Source organism: Bos taurus, chromosome 22 (genome assembly GCF_002263795.3).
Source record: "Bos taurus isolate L1 Dominette 01449 registration number 42190680 breed Hereford chromosome 22, ARS-UCD2.0, whole genome shotgun sequence".
Taxonomy (NCBI): Eukaryota; Metazoa; Chordata; class Mammalia; order Artiodactyla; family Bovidae; genus Bos; species Bos taurus.
Window position 1 is genome coordinate 29,475,819 of NC_037349.1, and position 16,553 is coordinate 29,492,371.

At 46.4% G+C, this 16,553-nt stretch overlaps 1 long non-coding RNA gene across 1 annotated transcript in view; it reads left to right on the forward strand.

Moving 5' to 3' along the window:
- The window catches only part of LOC112443494 (uncharacterized), a 34,836-nt gene extending 30,413 nt beyond the window's left edge, over window positions 1–4,423 (forward strand). Inside the window, exon 4 of the long non-coding RNA XR_003031885.2 lies at window positions 2,925–4,423. This is a non-coding gene — a long non-coding RNA (uncharacterized lncRNA). The remainder of the gene's footprint in view (window positions 1–2,924) is intronic.
- The last annotated feature ends 12,130 nt before the right edge of the window (window positions 4,424–16,553 follow it).

Sequence of the window (16,553 nt, forward strand, 5' to 3'; positions counted from 1 at the left end):
TTTGGGTCAAGGTGACCTGACAGAGCCCAGCTGACACCCAAAGAATAATCCACTGAAGTGCAGTTTGCTGGCATGTTGATACCATGATGGTAGGCTGAAAGACCACATTCTAACACTTCCTATATTTCTTGGTCCTTCTAACTTAACATTAGCTATCTTCATTGAGTTATTTCTATATGTCAGAAACTGAGCTAAGTACTTATGTCAAGAGACAAATCGATAACACCATTTGTTTTAGAGATATGGAAATACAGACATAGAAATTAACTTGGCCTACATCATAGACTCAGTAAGTGTCAGTACAGTTGCACCCAGATTGCTCTGACTTTAGAACCCTTATTTTTAACCACTTCACTACTACTATATATATATATATACTTTTTTTTTTTTTTTGCTATACAGGTCTTTTTTGGACCTTGAAATGTTTTTTTCCCAGTACTGTGGTGGGAAACTGTTTCTACAGGATGGAGTTTAGGGAGTGGGATGAGGAGGGATGGAGGCAGGGAAACTAGCCTTGATTTGTAGCATGTGCCAATTTTTGTGCTGTAAATACTCTCACCATGGTCAATTTGAAGTTACCAAGAGTTTAACAATCAGTGTACAAAATTCCTGGATGTTTAACAATTGGCTCATACAAGCTGGTTTGAACCAACTCCAGCACATCTTCAGAGGTCTCAGTCATCAAGACTTCTAGAGAACATTGTTGGAATAGCTTCTTTCCTAACCATTGCACTCCTTAAATCTTGGCCCTGAGCTCTAAGGTTGTAAATGAGGCACTGGTCTTTATTCATTCAACAAATCTGAAGTGTTGAAGAGGCAGGAGTTGTGTAGAGGTGATTGAGGCACAGTCCAGCCATTGAGTTCTCCGGAAACAGACCCAGAGGTGAGGAGTTGAGCGATTTATGAGGCAGTGTTGCAAGGGAAGCAGGGAGGATGGCAGGAAGTATGACGGGAAGGAAAGGGGCAGGGCTAGGGTGTGCTGTTACGCCAAATCTCATTCAGGGTGTGTTTGGCTCAGTCCTGTTAAGGGAGCTCTGAAAAGAGAGTAGAATACACTCAAAGTATCTTCATGGGAATGGGGAGGGCTAGAGTATTTAAACTTGCCACCTTCACCCTTTTGTTATGGGTTAAGGGCTGTCTCCAAGAAGACATACATGTTCAGACACTTCTGGCTTCCCACCGGTACAGGCAAAACTGGCCCCAACAAAGAGGCACAGGTATGGTTTGGCCAGGATCAGAGGACACTTGTATATGAAAACAGTGAGGGGATCTGAGGACCTGGGTACAGAGCTCTCACTATCTCCTGAGTAGCTCCTGTGTGCCAGGCACTGTCCCAGGTTCAGAGGAGAGAGGACATGTGCAAATAGACAGTGTCCCTGTGCTCATGGAGCACATGGTCTGGGCACGGGACGGGGTGTCTGAGCAATCAGACTAGGTATACATCATGACAGATTGGGATGAATGGCGTAAGGGCAAGTCCAGAGTCATGGGAGAGCCTATACCAAGACAGAAGCTAGTTTGGGGCATAGGGGTTGGGCTAGGAAGGGCACTGCACGGTGTGCTACTGTCCATGGGGTCGCAGAGTCGGACATGACTGAGCAACTGAACTGAACTGAACTGAGAAAAGGCATCACTCAGTTTGACAGGATAATCCCTGGCTTTCACCAACGGTCTTAAAATAGTTGTAAGGCCAGAGGCTAGTCTTATCTTGTCTTTGAGTTTCATCCAGTACCAGAAAGTCCCTTGCAAAAATGAAACCAGCACATTAGAGCCACAGGTTACCTATGGTGATTAATGATTCATGGTACATAAATCACCTACCCCAAATTATATTGTAATTCAGTTCAGTTCAGTTTAGTCGCTCACTCGTGTCCAACTTTTTGTGACCCCATGAATTGCAGCACGCCAGGCCTCCCTGTCCATCACCAACTCCCAGAGTTCACTCAAACTCAGAGTTGGTGATGCCATCCAGCCATCTCATCCTCTGTCATCCCCTTCTCCTCCTGCCCCCAATCCCTCCCAGCATCAGAGTCTTTTCCAATGAGTCAACTCTTCACATGAGGTGACCAAAGTACTGGAGTTTCAGCTTTAGCATCGTTCCTTCCAAAGAGCACCCAGGACTGATCTCCTTTAGAATGGACTGGTTGGATCTCCTTGCAGTCCAAGGGACTCTCAAGCGTCTTCTCCAACACCACAGTTCAAAAGCATCAATTCTTCGGTGCTCAGCTTTCTTCACAGTCCAACTCTCACATCCATACATGACCACAGGAAAAACCATAGCCTTGACTAGACGGACCTTTCTCCTAACCAAAGCCCTGTAGATTACTCTGGTCATTTATAACTCCTCATTGTGCATTTATTCTCAGAAATCTTAGAACTTTCAAAAAAAAAAAAAGAACTTTCATACCGTTGACTTACTATGAGACTCAGTGAGTGAGAGTGCCTAGGTTCAAAATTTGCTGCATCTCCTAATGAGTATCCTTAGGCAAGTAGCTCAACCTCTCTGCACTGGTTTCTTCATGTGTAGAATAGGGGAACTAGTACCTCACATAAGTTCTTTTGTGAAAAGTAAAATAAGTTGATATATGCAAACTACTTAGCGTTATCTCTAAGCACACTCTAAGCACTTTATAAAAGCTATTTGACATGAAAGGATTTTCTTTAGTACTTTTAAAGTAAAAAAGTGGGTTTATGCATCAAATAGTTTGAATAGATTTTCTCAAACTTTGACATCAGAACTCTTTATACCCTTGAAACTACAGAACTCAAAGATGTTTTTCCAAATGTGGGTTTAAAATATATTTATTTGTATATTAAATAATAACAAACTCCTTACATGTTAATATATTGTCTTAGTTTGAGCTGCTATAACAAATAACCATGGACTAGGTGGCCTATAAACCACAGAAATTTATTTCTCACAGTTTTGGAGGCTGGTATTGCATGAAGAATGTGGCTAGTTCAGCTGACAACTCAAGTATCCCGCATGTGGTTCTCCTTCAGACGACCATCAGACATCAATATGCAGAAGAGGTGCTCTGTGCATACTCTCCATTCCATCACAAAGAATATTGGGAGGAAAGTACCCTCAAGGGTACAGATATTTAATAAGGTTGATCATTTGCAGTGCTTCATCAAGGACAATCTTTAGAAAAGGCAGTTTCACTTGACTGCAACTGTGTGAAGGCGATACCAGTACCAATGACTACTGGCACAGATGGGTGCTCATTTTAGTTCCTTTCACTTTGCAGCATCAACACAAATAGCACAGTGGAAAAGGCAAATCATGTACTAGTACTATTATGAAAATAGCTGTGACATGAGGACTCTCTGAACAGGTTTCAGGACCATCAGGGTCTGCAAATCACAGTCGAAGACTGCACACTGGACTATTGAAGCATTTATTTTGAGGAAGAGGCTATGATTGATACAAGGGCCTTTGGAAGGTGTGATAGGTTTTTACTTCTGTATTTGTTGAAGTTTTTAACATCCATCCTCTACTGTCAGAAATAAAACAGAAGATATTTCCATTTTACAAAAATTAGTAAAGAGACTTCCATTCTGGTCTCAGGTCTTGTTTATCCATCTGAGAAATTGCCGTATCTCCCCTCTTCCTTCAGGGGGCTGTGAAACCCTAGGTTCCCCAGAGTTGGAAATGGTGTTAGACTTGATTATCTCTTCTATGAAAGAATGGCGGGAAAGGTCAATGGAGAATTAAGACTGAGGGCTGATGAACAATTTCAGGTCCTTGGATTACCCTCTAGGGTAGACTTCTTGAGTTCATAATCCCAGTTCCCGCCTTTCCTAGCCATGACCTTGGGAAAGTTACCTAACAGTTTCACCCGTCAGTCCTTCCTTGGCAAATGAGAAATAATTTTAACCTGTATCTCAAAATGTTCTCAAGAGGATAACTGAGTACCTGAGATGTGTCTGATACGTAGTTCATGCTAGGTAATATCAACTTTTAAGAGAATGATTGCTTTACCTGCCAAGGTGGTTTTTCTTGCTGGAAGTTTCCAATATGATCAACAGGTCCATGCTTTCCTCCCTGCTGGTCATAAGCTAATGGAAAATGTCTTTCTAGGGATAAGTCATAGATCATGACCTCCCTAGTAGAAGCATCTCCCCTGGGCCTATAGGGCCTGGAGGAGTTGAGCAGAAGTGTGGTCTGTGTTGCCCTTGCCTCCAGAAGCAGCCCTGACTTGGCTGCCTTTGACTGTTCAGGTCTGACAATGGAAAGAGAAGGCCATGGAATTTCCATGCAGCCTTAATATCATACCAGCTTAAAGCTTCCAGTGACTCCTCTCTGCCCCATGGTCCTTTCCCATAAGCCATAGGTCAGTGTTACCAATAGGGTTCAGCAGGGCCCTTTTCCAAGTGAGGCAACACTGTGTTAACTTTAGTGAGTCACTGATTTTTAAATTTTTACCTTTTTTTTTTTTTTTTTCATATAGTCTAGATATGGCCTGTCTGCATCCAACCCCTTCTAGTTTGCAGTGACTTCTCCTCTTCCCTGTGGAAGGATGGATGTGTTTCCAGGAACAGTTAAAGGCAAGACAGAGAACAGTATGCGGCCACCTTCTAAATAACCCTCAAATCAGTGGCTTCTCTCCCCGTGATCTCCCACCACTTAGACAGAAGTCACTTTCTTTTTGCTGGGACTTCTTCGGCAACAGCTGCCATCTGGTCTGCAGGCATTATCCACTCTCCTCACTGCAGCCAAGGAGCAAGTCTGAAACATTCCTGCCCCTGATACTGCTGGTGACTGGGAGAGAGTATCCAGGGAGGCCCAGACCTGCCATGTTCCCATCACTAGCTCCATAGAGCATGGACCCCCACTAGTGTTCTGCTGCAGGGCTGTGGACAAACGCCATAGCAGCCTCGCCGGTGGAGGAAGAGAGACCAGAGATGAGGCTTGCACAGGCCCTAAAGGTGGGCTTGGGGTCTTGGGAGCAGGAAATTTCGAGTCCCAGGTAGCTAAAATCTAGAGGGGTACAGGTGCCAATATGGTATATTCTTTGGCACCACAGATCTCTTGACCTTTCCGGATGGGTCAGGGGAGGCCCAGCATGGGACACGGTGAAGGGCACCCTGAGCAAGGACTTTGGGTGCCTTTGTCTGAGGGCAGGGCAGTCTAGAAATGTAACACACTTGCCTTCAGTGCATAACACCCTGCAATGGCTCTCTTCCGGCTATGGGATTGAGTCCCCACTGCTTGGTCTACCAGGCTCTTGGCAGTCTGGCTCCTACCCACGTTTCTGTCTTGCCCTTGACTATCTCTGGTGCTAGCCTTCCCCTTTTGTTGGCTGTCCCTGCATCCCATGCTCTTTCACTGCAGGGATACTGCCAGATGCCTTCTCCGGGCTTTCCCCTGCATGATAATTCTTCCCCTATACCCCATTCCTCTAACCCCCCAAGTCTAGGCTGGGTCCTGTTCTTCAGCCTTCATAGCTGTCATCTCTTTGCTTCCTCCCTCCTGTCTCCAAGAATCAGAGCATGACAATAGTCATTAGGGAGGGCTTGCTGCTTTTATGCCCATTTTCCCAATGAGAGAACTGAGGCCAAGAATGGAAATTAATTTATTCGCACAATCAGCTAAGAACAGAGCCAGGCTCTGAGTTTAGTCACCTAGCTTTTAACCACAGCTCCTATTGATGGTTGATTCTTAAGCTCTGGGGTACATCAGTGTCACTGGTGGCAATGGTGACTGGGTGAGGAGGCTTGTTGAAAAGGTAGACTCCTGGGTCCCACTGCTACAGCCGTTCTCATTCTGTGGGTCAGGGGTAGGGCCCAGGAGTCTGCATCTTCATTAGCTCTCCAGGGGTGTCTATTGCAGCTGTACTACACCTGCAGTTATAGTGACTCACAAGATTTACTTCCAAACTGCAGGCCCTAAATGGCAACCTGCTGAATATAATAAGCCCAGTGGGGTCCAGAAGGGGAGGAAGAAGACAGAAGTTCCTGCTTGCAACCAGCCATCTGTGTGCTGTCTCTGATGGTGGTGGAAAGGAGTAGGGGAGATGCCCTCCTCTGGGTAGAAGATGCAAGCCCTATTTGTACCGTAAAGACACTGCACAGGACCCATAACCTAGGGTGGCCAGAAGCCATCAGACCCTCCTTTAATGTTCTGTCTCCCCAGGAGGAGGGGAAGAACCACATTTCAGTGACAGTGTTCAGCTCTGACTTCACCTTAACTACCTGGAATCTGATCTGTTTGGTTGACCTGCCTGTACTCCATCCCATCAGCTGCTGGAAGCCAGTGGCCAGAAGTAAGCAGAGGTTGAGAATACAACTCCAGAGACTTTGTCTATGGCTATTGGAACCCAGTTGCATCCTGTCTGCACCTACATATCTTCCCTGAGATTTGAAGGCGCTTAGATACTTGACCTGCAGCCCTACTAATTGCCATCAAGTGTGGGGATGGAGAGGCAGAGGCAGTGCAAGCAGGGGTGGTGGCCTCTGAGTGGGCCTCACTCAGGCATGGCAGCTCTGTCAACAAGAAGAGGGACAAGGCCATTCTTTGGAGAGGAAATGTGTCCCCAACCTAGGAGACCCTAAGGACAATCTGAGAGACACCAGGCCTTTCTTCTGCCTGATCATTCCTTCTCCACAAATGTCCCTGCCCTTCGATTCCTTTGTCAGTTGTTTGTTTCCTCTTTCTAGCCCACTTCCTCCTGTTCTTGGTACTCCTGCTGAGGGATTCATGGTCCTTGAATTCTGCCTCCTCATCCATAGCCTATTGGCCATGGTTACCTGGTATTAGGCTCTGACTTGACTCCTTTGGACTTTGACTGCCATGTTGGAGCAGCTGACAAGTTCCCCCCAAATTCATATGCTGAAACCTACTACTCCACGTGATGAAAGTAGGAAGTGGGATCTTGGGGGAGATTATATCATGTGTGTAGAACTGTCACGAATGGGGTTCGTGCTCTTCTACAAGAGGCCCCAGAGAGCTTCCGTGCCCTGTCTACTGTGTGAGGACACAGTGAGGATCTGGCAGTCTGCATCCCATAAAGAGAGCCTTTCCCAGAACCCAAGCCTCCTGGCACCTTGGCCTTGGACTCCCCACTTCCAGAACTATGAGAAATAAATTTCTTTCTGCCATCCAATCTGTCATATTTTGTTATAGCAGCCCAAGGGAACTGAATCAGTCATGCTGGGTGGCCGCTTTCAGGCCGTGAGTTCTGGAAGTGCAAGCAAAAAGAGCTGGAGAGCTGGTCTGCCGCAAAACCCAGGAGAATGAAGCAGAGAAAGAGACAAGTGTTCCCCCAGGACGCGAAGAGAGAGAGGATCAAGAGCAGATTTGATCCCTGCCAGCTTCCCAATTCCCAGTACCAATCTTTTGTGAAGAATTTCTAGTTTTAAATGAGCGAGTACCCGAATGATTTCTTGCCCTTGGGGCCTGCCAGATAACCTAACTCCTCATAATTGCTTTCCCTTTATTTAAGTTAGCTCAAGTGGGTTTGTTTTTGCCGAGTAAATGATCCCTGATTAAGACAGCCCTTCCGGGAGAGGTGAAGCCTGGCCTGACTCTTGTAAGTTAAGAAACAGTGGTTGAGCCCAGGTACACGGCAGGCACTGGGATAGGATGGAGCCCCTGCTCTCCTGAAGCCTTTGGGCAGAGCTCAGCAGTGCGGAGAAGCAGGGAGGGTGCTTAATCCCCAGGGAGGGGTAATGGGGGAAGCACAATCCAGGGAGTGAGTGCTGACGAGCCAAGCAGCGTACATTAGAGAAGCAGGCATTTGTATTCTGTGCTCTGCACAACACAAAGCAGAAGGCTTCGGGATGGGCAGAATGCCAGGACTCAAGTCAGAGATATGCCAGGTGCTTACTGAGTACCTGGGCAGGTTTCTTAGACTCTTGAAATCTCAGCTTTTCTAAGATGTGGCCAGAATGGGAATGCACTGAAAGGGCTTGACCTTAAACAGTGCCTGACACATAGGAAGTGCCCAGTGTGCTTGGATGCTGTGATTGGGATTGGGGAGGGGACTGGCTAGAGTCAAATTTTCCACAGGGCCAAAACACTGAAGGTTTGATGGACCCAGCTTTTGGATGGATCCACTTTTTCTGGATTTCATTCAGAAAAAGTATGGGAAACTTGAGACGTTTTAAAGCAAGCAAGTGGTCTGATCTGATGATTACAGGGGTTTTCAACCAGGACACATTTGTACCTTTACCCTCTCCCCCAAAGTATATACACACCAAGGAGACATGTAGCAAAGCCTGAAGATGCTGTTGGTTGTTAAAACTGGGGATGGAGGTATACCACTGGCATCTGGTGGGTAGAGCCCAGGGATGCTGCTAAACATCCTGCAATGCACTGAACAGCCCCTGCCACAGCAGAGGATTATCTACCCAAAATGTCAGCAGGGCCAAAATTGAAGAAGCCTGGATTAAAGTATTATAAAGAAATTAATTACTTCCCATCTTGGGTCCTCAGTTTTCCTATCTGTCAAAGGATGGGCTGGGAGGACTTAGAAGAGGTGTATGATTTTTTCCTTCAGTAGGAGTCTGTATCTCCTGCCACTGCAGCTGACCCTGTGGTCTGGACACTTCCTAACCAGCCATGTGGCTCTGGGCTGGGGCCCTCTGAGCCTCTTATTTCAGATAATCCTGATGGAGGCAGGGAGCTTATGTAGAACGTAAGGCTTTGGCAATGGCACCCACTCCAGTACTCTTGCCTGGAAAATCCCATGGATGGAGGAGCCTGGTGGGCTGCAGTCCATGGGGTTGCTAAGAGTTGGACACGACTGAGCGACTTCACTTTCACTTTTTCACTTTCATGCATTGGAGAAGGAAATGGCAACCCACTCCAGTATTCTTGTCTGGAGAATCCCAGGGACGGTGGAGCCTGGTGGGCTGCCATCTATGGGGTCGCACAGAGTTGGACACGACTGAAGTGACTTAGCAGTAGCAAGGCTTTGGATCCAGACCATCCATGGGATCAGATCCTGGCACCACTCCTTGCCAGGTCTGAGAATTAGTGCCATTTTCTTTGCCTCTCTGACCCTCTGTCTCTCTGTCTGTAGAATGAGGCTGATGAGGATGCCTCCCCTGTGGCACAGTGGTGAGGGTCTGCAGAATCTTTAGCCTAGCATGTGACCCATCACAGGAGCCCCATCAACATCAGCTACGGGGAAGGCGCTGACTGCCCCCCACCAGAGGTGTGAGGTTGATAAACACAAAGGACCTTGTGAGAAATGCACCCAGTAGATATTCAGACAGGCTGTCTCCGGATGCCTTTGACAGCGCCCATCAGTCAGAGGGAACTCCAGGAACACACACTCCTTAGAATATTTGCTGAACAATCAGGAAAGGAGAGCAGGAAAGAAAGCAGAAATCCTTGTTGTGGAGTGGGTCTCACAAACTCAGTGTCTTAGGGATAGGGGCAGTAACCGGACTACAGCGTTAATCAGTAAATTAGTAAATGTCTTGACTAAACGGCACTAGTCATTTAGTGCTCTCCAAAACGGCACTAGAGCCATGAATGCAAGAGATGCTTTTTTTCAGAGAAGCAGGAGGGCAGACCCAGGAGCCTGGGTGCTGGGTTCAAATTCCTGTCTGGCCGCAAACCAATTGTGGGAACTTAGGCAAGTTGTTTGACCCCTCATTACCCCAATTTCCCCAGCTATAGAAATATAAATAGTGCCTACTTCACTTGCTGGCCCTGAAAATATTGAGTTGGCCAAAGAGATCATTCATGGTTATCTATAAGTTGCTATGGGAATACCCAAGTGAACTTTTTGGCCAATGCAATACATATTATATATAGAGGAACCTAGTGAGCTATTGGAGAAGGCAATGGCACTCCACTCCAGTACTTTTGCCTAGAAAATCCCATGGACAGAGGAGCCTGGTGGACTGCAGTCCATGGGGTCACTAAGAGTCGGACACGACTGAGCGACTTCACTTTCACTTTTCACTTTCATGCGTTGGAGAAGGAAATGGCAACCCACTCCAGTGTTCTTGCCTGGAGAATCCCAGGGACGGGGAAGCCTGGTGGGCTGCCGTCTCTGGGGTCACATGGAGTCGGACACGACTGAAGCGACTTAGCAGCAGCAACAGCAACAGGCTATACTTCATGGGGTTGCAAAGAGTTGTACACCACTGAGCAACTAAGCACACACACACACTCACACAAGCTCTAAATCAGTGCCTGGTACAGAATTGGGGCTCAGATGTCATCACCCATTCCCATTCCGCTTCTGTTTCCCTTCTTAGAGCGTAAGTGAGCCATCTCCATCATCCTTGGTGTCAAGTGGGTTTGGTGCCCACAGACCTACAGCATCAGCATCACCCAGGAGTTTGTTAGAAATACCAGCTATTCAAATTTCACCCCAGTTCAGTTCAGTTCAGTCGCTCATACGTGTTGGACTCTTTGCGACTCCATGAATCACAGCACGCCAGGCCTCCCTGTCCATCACCAACTCCCGGAGTTCACTCAGGCTCACATCCATCGAGTCAGTGATACCATCCAGCCATCTCATCCTCTGTCGTCCCCTTCTCCTCCTGCCCCCAATCCCTCCCAGCAACAGAGTCTTTTCTAATGAGTCAACTCTTCGCATGAGGTGGCCAAGTACTGGAGTTTCAGCTTTAGCATCATTCCTTCCAAAGAAATCCCAGGGCTGATCTCCTTCAGAAGGGACTGGTTGGATCTCCTTGCAGTCCAAGGGACTCTCAAGAGTCTTCTCCAACACCACAGCTCAAAAGCATCAATTCTTCGGTACTCAGCTTTCTTCACAGTCCAACTCTCACATCCATACATGACCACTGGAAAAACCATAGCCTTGACTAGACGAACCTTTGTTGGCAAAGTAATATCTCTGCTTTTCAATAGGCTATCTAGGTTGGTCATAACTTTTCTTCCAAGGAGTAAGCGTCCTTTAATTTCATGGCTGCAGTCACCATCTGCAGTGATTTTGGAGCCCAAAAAAATAAATTCTGACACTGTTTCCACTGTTTCCCCATCTATTTCCCATGAAGTGATGGGACTGGATGCCATGATCTTCGTTTTCTGAATGTTGAGTTTTAAGCCAACTTTTTCACTCTCCTCTTTCACTTTCATCAAGAGGCTTTTGAGTTCCTCTTCACTTTCTGCCATAAGGGTGGTGTCATCTGCATATCTGAGGTTATTGATGTTTCTCCCGGCAATCTTGATTCCAGCTTGTGCTTCTTCCAGCCCAGCATTTCTCATGATGTACTCTGCATATAATTTAAATAATCAGGGTGACAATATGCAGCCTTGACATACTCCTTTTCCTATTTGGAACCAATCTGTTGTTCCATGTCCAGTTCTAACTGTTGCTTTCTGACCTGCCGCCACCAATTAGGAACTCTGTATTTACTGGCTGTGTGACCTTATTTGGAAAGATTAGCCTTCTAAGCTCAGAATTCCTTGTATGTAGGGGATTATACTACAGCCTACCCCCTCCTTTGCTCTCAGCTCTCTAGGGTGACACTGGCCTTCTGTCAGTTTCTAGACTGTACCAAGCTCTTTTCTGCCCCAGGGCCTTTGCACATACTGTGTCTTCTGCTTGGAACATCTATTCCTTGGCTCTGCCCATGGCTGACCCTTGTTATCTTTCAGGCTTCAGCTTAATGTCACCTCCTCAGAACGGCCTTCCCTCATCACCTTCATTTTTATCCCTCATTACTCCATGTTTCTGCACATTGTATATTTCTTTCCTGGTGTTAATCTCAATCTATAGTTACTTTATTTCTGAGTCTGCTTATTTGCTTCTTATCTTCCTTATCACTATATAATCACCAAGAGGGCAGGAATTGGGTTTTTCTCTCTGCCCAATGCCTGGCTCAGGATTGGTATTCCATGAACATCTGTAGAAGAAATGAATGAGTATGTCGTAATTAATATGGAATACTTGTTTCAGAGCTAGGCACTTGATGAAGGCTGCATCATAAAAATAGGATTATGATATTATTATGGTAAAATAGGCCACCATGCAGCCCCAGGCTTCATGTGACTTTGGACCTTGGCCTTTGCAAATATCTACTCAAGCAATCAATACTGAGGCTCACAGAGGCCTTTCTATCCACAGCTCCAGAGCTCAGCTGCTGCCTGAGTGACCCTCCTGACCAATCATGTAGCCATCCTGAAGATGCTGCCTCATTAAAATATGGAAATAGCTGTCATGTCACTATCACAGCCCAAGCCATCAAGTGCTCCAAATTGGTTTTTGCTGTTTTATACAGTACAACATACATTTGTTCACTTTTCAAACAGTAAACACCACCTGCAAAATGCCTTTAATATTTAATGTGACTGTAAATTGTTTTGAAAATAAATCCAGCCATGTGGAAAAGTAGCAGAAGGGATAGGAAACAAATCTAGGAACCTGTACCATAGAGGGTGGGGGGAGTGGGGGACAGGGTGGCCACGGTGGCTGGGACTCAGGTGGCAATTCTGATAACCTGATTATCTAAGTACTTCAGTGCCCTAATGTTTCAGCTTTGTTGACAAGGGCTCTTGCCCTCCCAGCCTACTGATTTTGAACTCATGACCGAGCTTACTTGGTTCTACAGGGGAGGTGGCTGAAAGTTTATGATGTTCACCTTGACCAGGACTATCCCAGGGGAGAGGACATCCACCATCCACCACTCCGATGAGGAAAAGGATGATTAGCAATGAGCTCTTTTGGCCAAACTGTTGCAGGAAGGGGGACCCCTTCCAGGGCCTGAAACTGGTCTCTTGTCTAATACTCAGAAATGAACTGTCTGAGGAGACACATGTGCTGACAAAGCAAGAGATTTTATTGGGAAAGGGCACCCGGGTGGAGAGCAGTAGGGTAAGGGAACCCAGAACTGCTCTGGGTTTTATGGTGATGGAATTAGTTTCTGGGTTGTCTTTAGCCAGTCATTCTGACTCAGCCAAGATGGATGCCAGCAAGAAGGATTCATGGAGGTGGTTGGATATGTGTTGTCTCCTTCTGACCTTTCTCAACCTCTTCCAGTTGGTGGTGGCTTATTAGTTCCGTGTTCCTTACCAGGACCTCCTGTCACAAAACAACTCATGCAAATGGTTATTATGGTGTCTGGCCAGGGTGGGCGGTTCTGGGCATTGTGCTTTGCCTAACAAAACCTTTACTAGCCACCCTGCCCAGCATCATAGTGGGGATGGGGTTGAGGGTAGTAATATAGGGCCTCAGTTTATTGTCTTACTTCCCTCATAAGTAAAATTAAGATGTGGTTAATATTTACCTTGTTGGTTGCTATAGATTTGAACAGGTGAGTGTACATGAAGCAGTGCCTGGCGTGCAGAACAATACACGAATGCAAGTTTGTTGCTGTGACTGACCTCATGGTCCTTGTCCCTTGTCCCACTCCTCCAGTGGCACCAACCTCTCCATGCCTGGGTGTTTTGCGTGCTCCCTCCCTACACCAGGCCTTTGCACTATCTCTGTCCTCCACTTACCTTGCCTTTCCTTTCTCTTTTTGCCTGGTTAACGCCTGTTTTTCTCTCAGCCACCAGGTTGAATGACTGAAATGTTGAACTTTTGGGCAAATTGCAATCTCTCTCCTTTTGATGTCACAGGTACTGACTAAGACTCTGGGTCAGGGTGGGGGAATTCTTTGATTAGCCTACACCAGGTCATTTGTCCACTTGTGACTGTAGTCCAAGGACCAAGAGCAGCCACATCACAAGCTATATATGGGGGGCAGAGCATTGGCCCCAGAGAAAGGAGCCGTTGGTCTTGGTAGACTAAACTATCATTGTCTATTACAATGAGATGTGTGTCCAAAGACAGTCACCCAGAAGCCACATGAGGACCACCTGTAGTTGGTGACCAGTCAAGCAGCCATTGCTTTAGTCAAGGCTAGAAGGATAAGGGCTAATGATTTGGGAGACATCAAAGAACTGAGACAGAGACATAAAGGAAGCAAATTTTGGGGCTTCTAACTTGCATAAGAGAATGTATGGTGTTATCTGGAAGTTTGAATGACAGTGTTCTTAACGAGGGACCTCATGACATCAGCTAAAGAAGTGGGTGATCATGTGAGGGTCTGAGACAACAGTATTCAGCTCAGAGAGGAAGACTGCCTTGGGGGTTTAAAGAAAGAGCCCAAAGTCTCAACTTGCACCTTTGAAGTAAGTACATAAATTTAACGCTGGCACAAACCCTAATAATTATCAAATGGGTAGTAACACCACCTAACTCATTGCTTGGCTTTTCTGGACAAATTCAAAGCTAACATTCGTTCTGTCTCCCCGCCATCTTGATCATTCTGAGAATATCACGGGCTCTGTGTAAGTACCACTGAATAGCTGTCCTTCTGGTTCTTGATGCTCCCAGTGATCATGCTCCTCTATATGACAAGCTTAGGTCCCTAATGGAGCATTTGCATAAGAGCCACAGAATTCTCTGAATGGCACAAGAATCCAAATGGACTCCTTTGCAGGAAGATATTCTCTGCTCTTCTCGTCAGGGTACCATTAGGATCCTAAAATAGCATGCCCAGAAGACTTCTGGATGTTTTCCTCCTAAACTTGGTCTTCTCATCTCAGTAAATGGCACCACTGTCCACCAAGATCCTCAAGCTAAATGTCTAGAACTTGAATCCCATCTTTCCCTCCCCACCAGAGCCAATCTACCAATCAATCCCATTGGCTCTAATTCTAAAATATACCCACTCTTTACTCATCCAAGATTTATCCCCATCTCCCATCTAGTCTAGGAGTTGGCAAACTTTTCCTGTATTGGGCCAGAGTGTAAACATTTTCAGTTTCGTTATCTATGCCAACTTGTTACAATGAAATCAACTTGCCTTGGGTTCAAAAGTAGCCGTAGACAATATGTAAACATGTTGCTGCTGCTGCTAAGTCACTTCAGTTGTGTCTGACTCTGTGCAACCCCACAGACAGCAGCCCACCAGGCTCCACCATCCCTGGGATTCTCCAGGCAAGAACACTTGAGTGGGTTGCCATTTCCTTCTCCAATGCATGAAAGTGAAAAATGAAAGTGAAGTCGCTCAGTCATGTCCAACTCTTTGCGACCCCATGGACTTCAGTCTACCAGGCCCCTCTGTCCATGGGCTTTTCCAGGCAAGAGTACTGGAGTGGGGTGCCATCGCCTTCTCTGATGTAAACATGACAGTGTCTGTATTCCAATAAAACTTTATTTGCAAAATCAGCAGCCCACAAGCCATAGTTTGCTGACCCCTGTTGGGCTTTCCTGGTGGCTCAGATGGTAAAGAATTTGCCTGCAATGCAAGAGACCTAGATTTGATACCTGGGTTGGGAAGATCCCTTGGAGAAGGGAATGGCTACCCACTCCAGTATTCTTGCCTGGAGAATTCCATGGACAGAGGAGCCTGGTGGGCTACAGTCCATGCAGTTGCAAACAGTCAGACATGAGTGAGCGACTAACACACACTTTCACCACATTCACCACTGTTTCTTATCTGGACCAGTGCAAAACCTCCAAACTGGCCTTCCTGCTTCCACTCTGGCCACCTCGACCATGCATGATCAACCCAGTGGCCAGTTACCTTTAAAAAAGTAGTCAGATGATGTGTCTCCCTGGCTTAATGGTCTGGTAGTTTCCCATGGCCCTACTCTCTCTTCACCCAGCATGACCCAGCTCCTACCTTCTCTCTGATCTCGCCTCCTGTCCCTCTCCTTGTCTGCAGTGCTCCACATTCATTGGTTCCCTTTATCCTCTGCTGCCTTCACTCTTTGGCTGGAACATTCTTCCTCTAACTTGTATCTGCATCCTTTTCATTATTCAGCTCCTGATTCAACACCTCCTCCATAAAAAGACTCCTTCTGATATCTGTCTAATGCTGCCTGCCCCTTTCTCATGACCCTGTTTGAAATTGTCTTATGTGTTGACTTGTTGACTCTTGGTCTTCCCAATATATGGAAGCTCCATGAGCAGGGACCTTGTTTATATGGTTAGCACTAATATCAGCTCCAATGTGAGTGAATGAATGGAGGCTACTCATATGTATTTCCAAGTAATGCCTGTTCTGATATCTGTTCACTTCTGATTTCCTCAGCTTTTACCAAGCCCTTCTTATGCTAGCCCAGGAAAGCCTTGACCAATAGCTCCCCTAGTGCATTTGGGAAAGCCAGAAAAAAAAAATAAACAAACAAAAACACTGCTTGTCTGAGTCCTTGGGCTTGTCCAGGGATGACTGTACAAACTTATGTGTCATGCAAAGACCAAGCCCGGAGCAGGGCTGCTATTCAACAGCTGGCCTCCACACGGGGCCTCTTTAGACAGCTGTGATGTTGTTGAGGGGCAGTAGGGATGCTTTCTGGAAGCTCTGATCCAGGAATCCTGTCTTCTGTTCCTGGTGCTCCCTGACACATGATAAAGATTTACTCAAGCTTCATTTCCTTGTTTCTCACATTTTCTCTCTTAAGGCCTCTCCTTGCCTCCCTGTCATCCTCCCATCCCCTTCGCTTACTCCCCTTTTTACTATAATGCTGGGGCAAGAGATTTCTTGTTGCCACCAAATATCCTTTCTTCCTTGGTCATGGGACCCCAATTTTCCTGATTTTATTTGAGGTGACAGTGAAGGCAGCAGAAAGC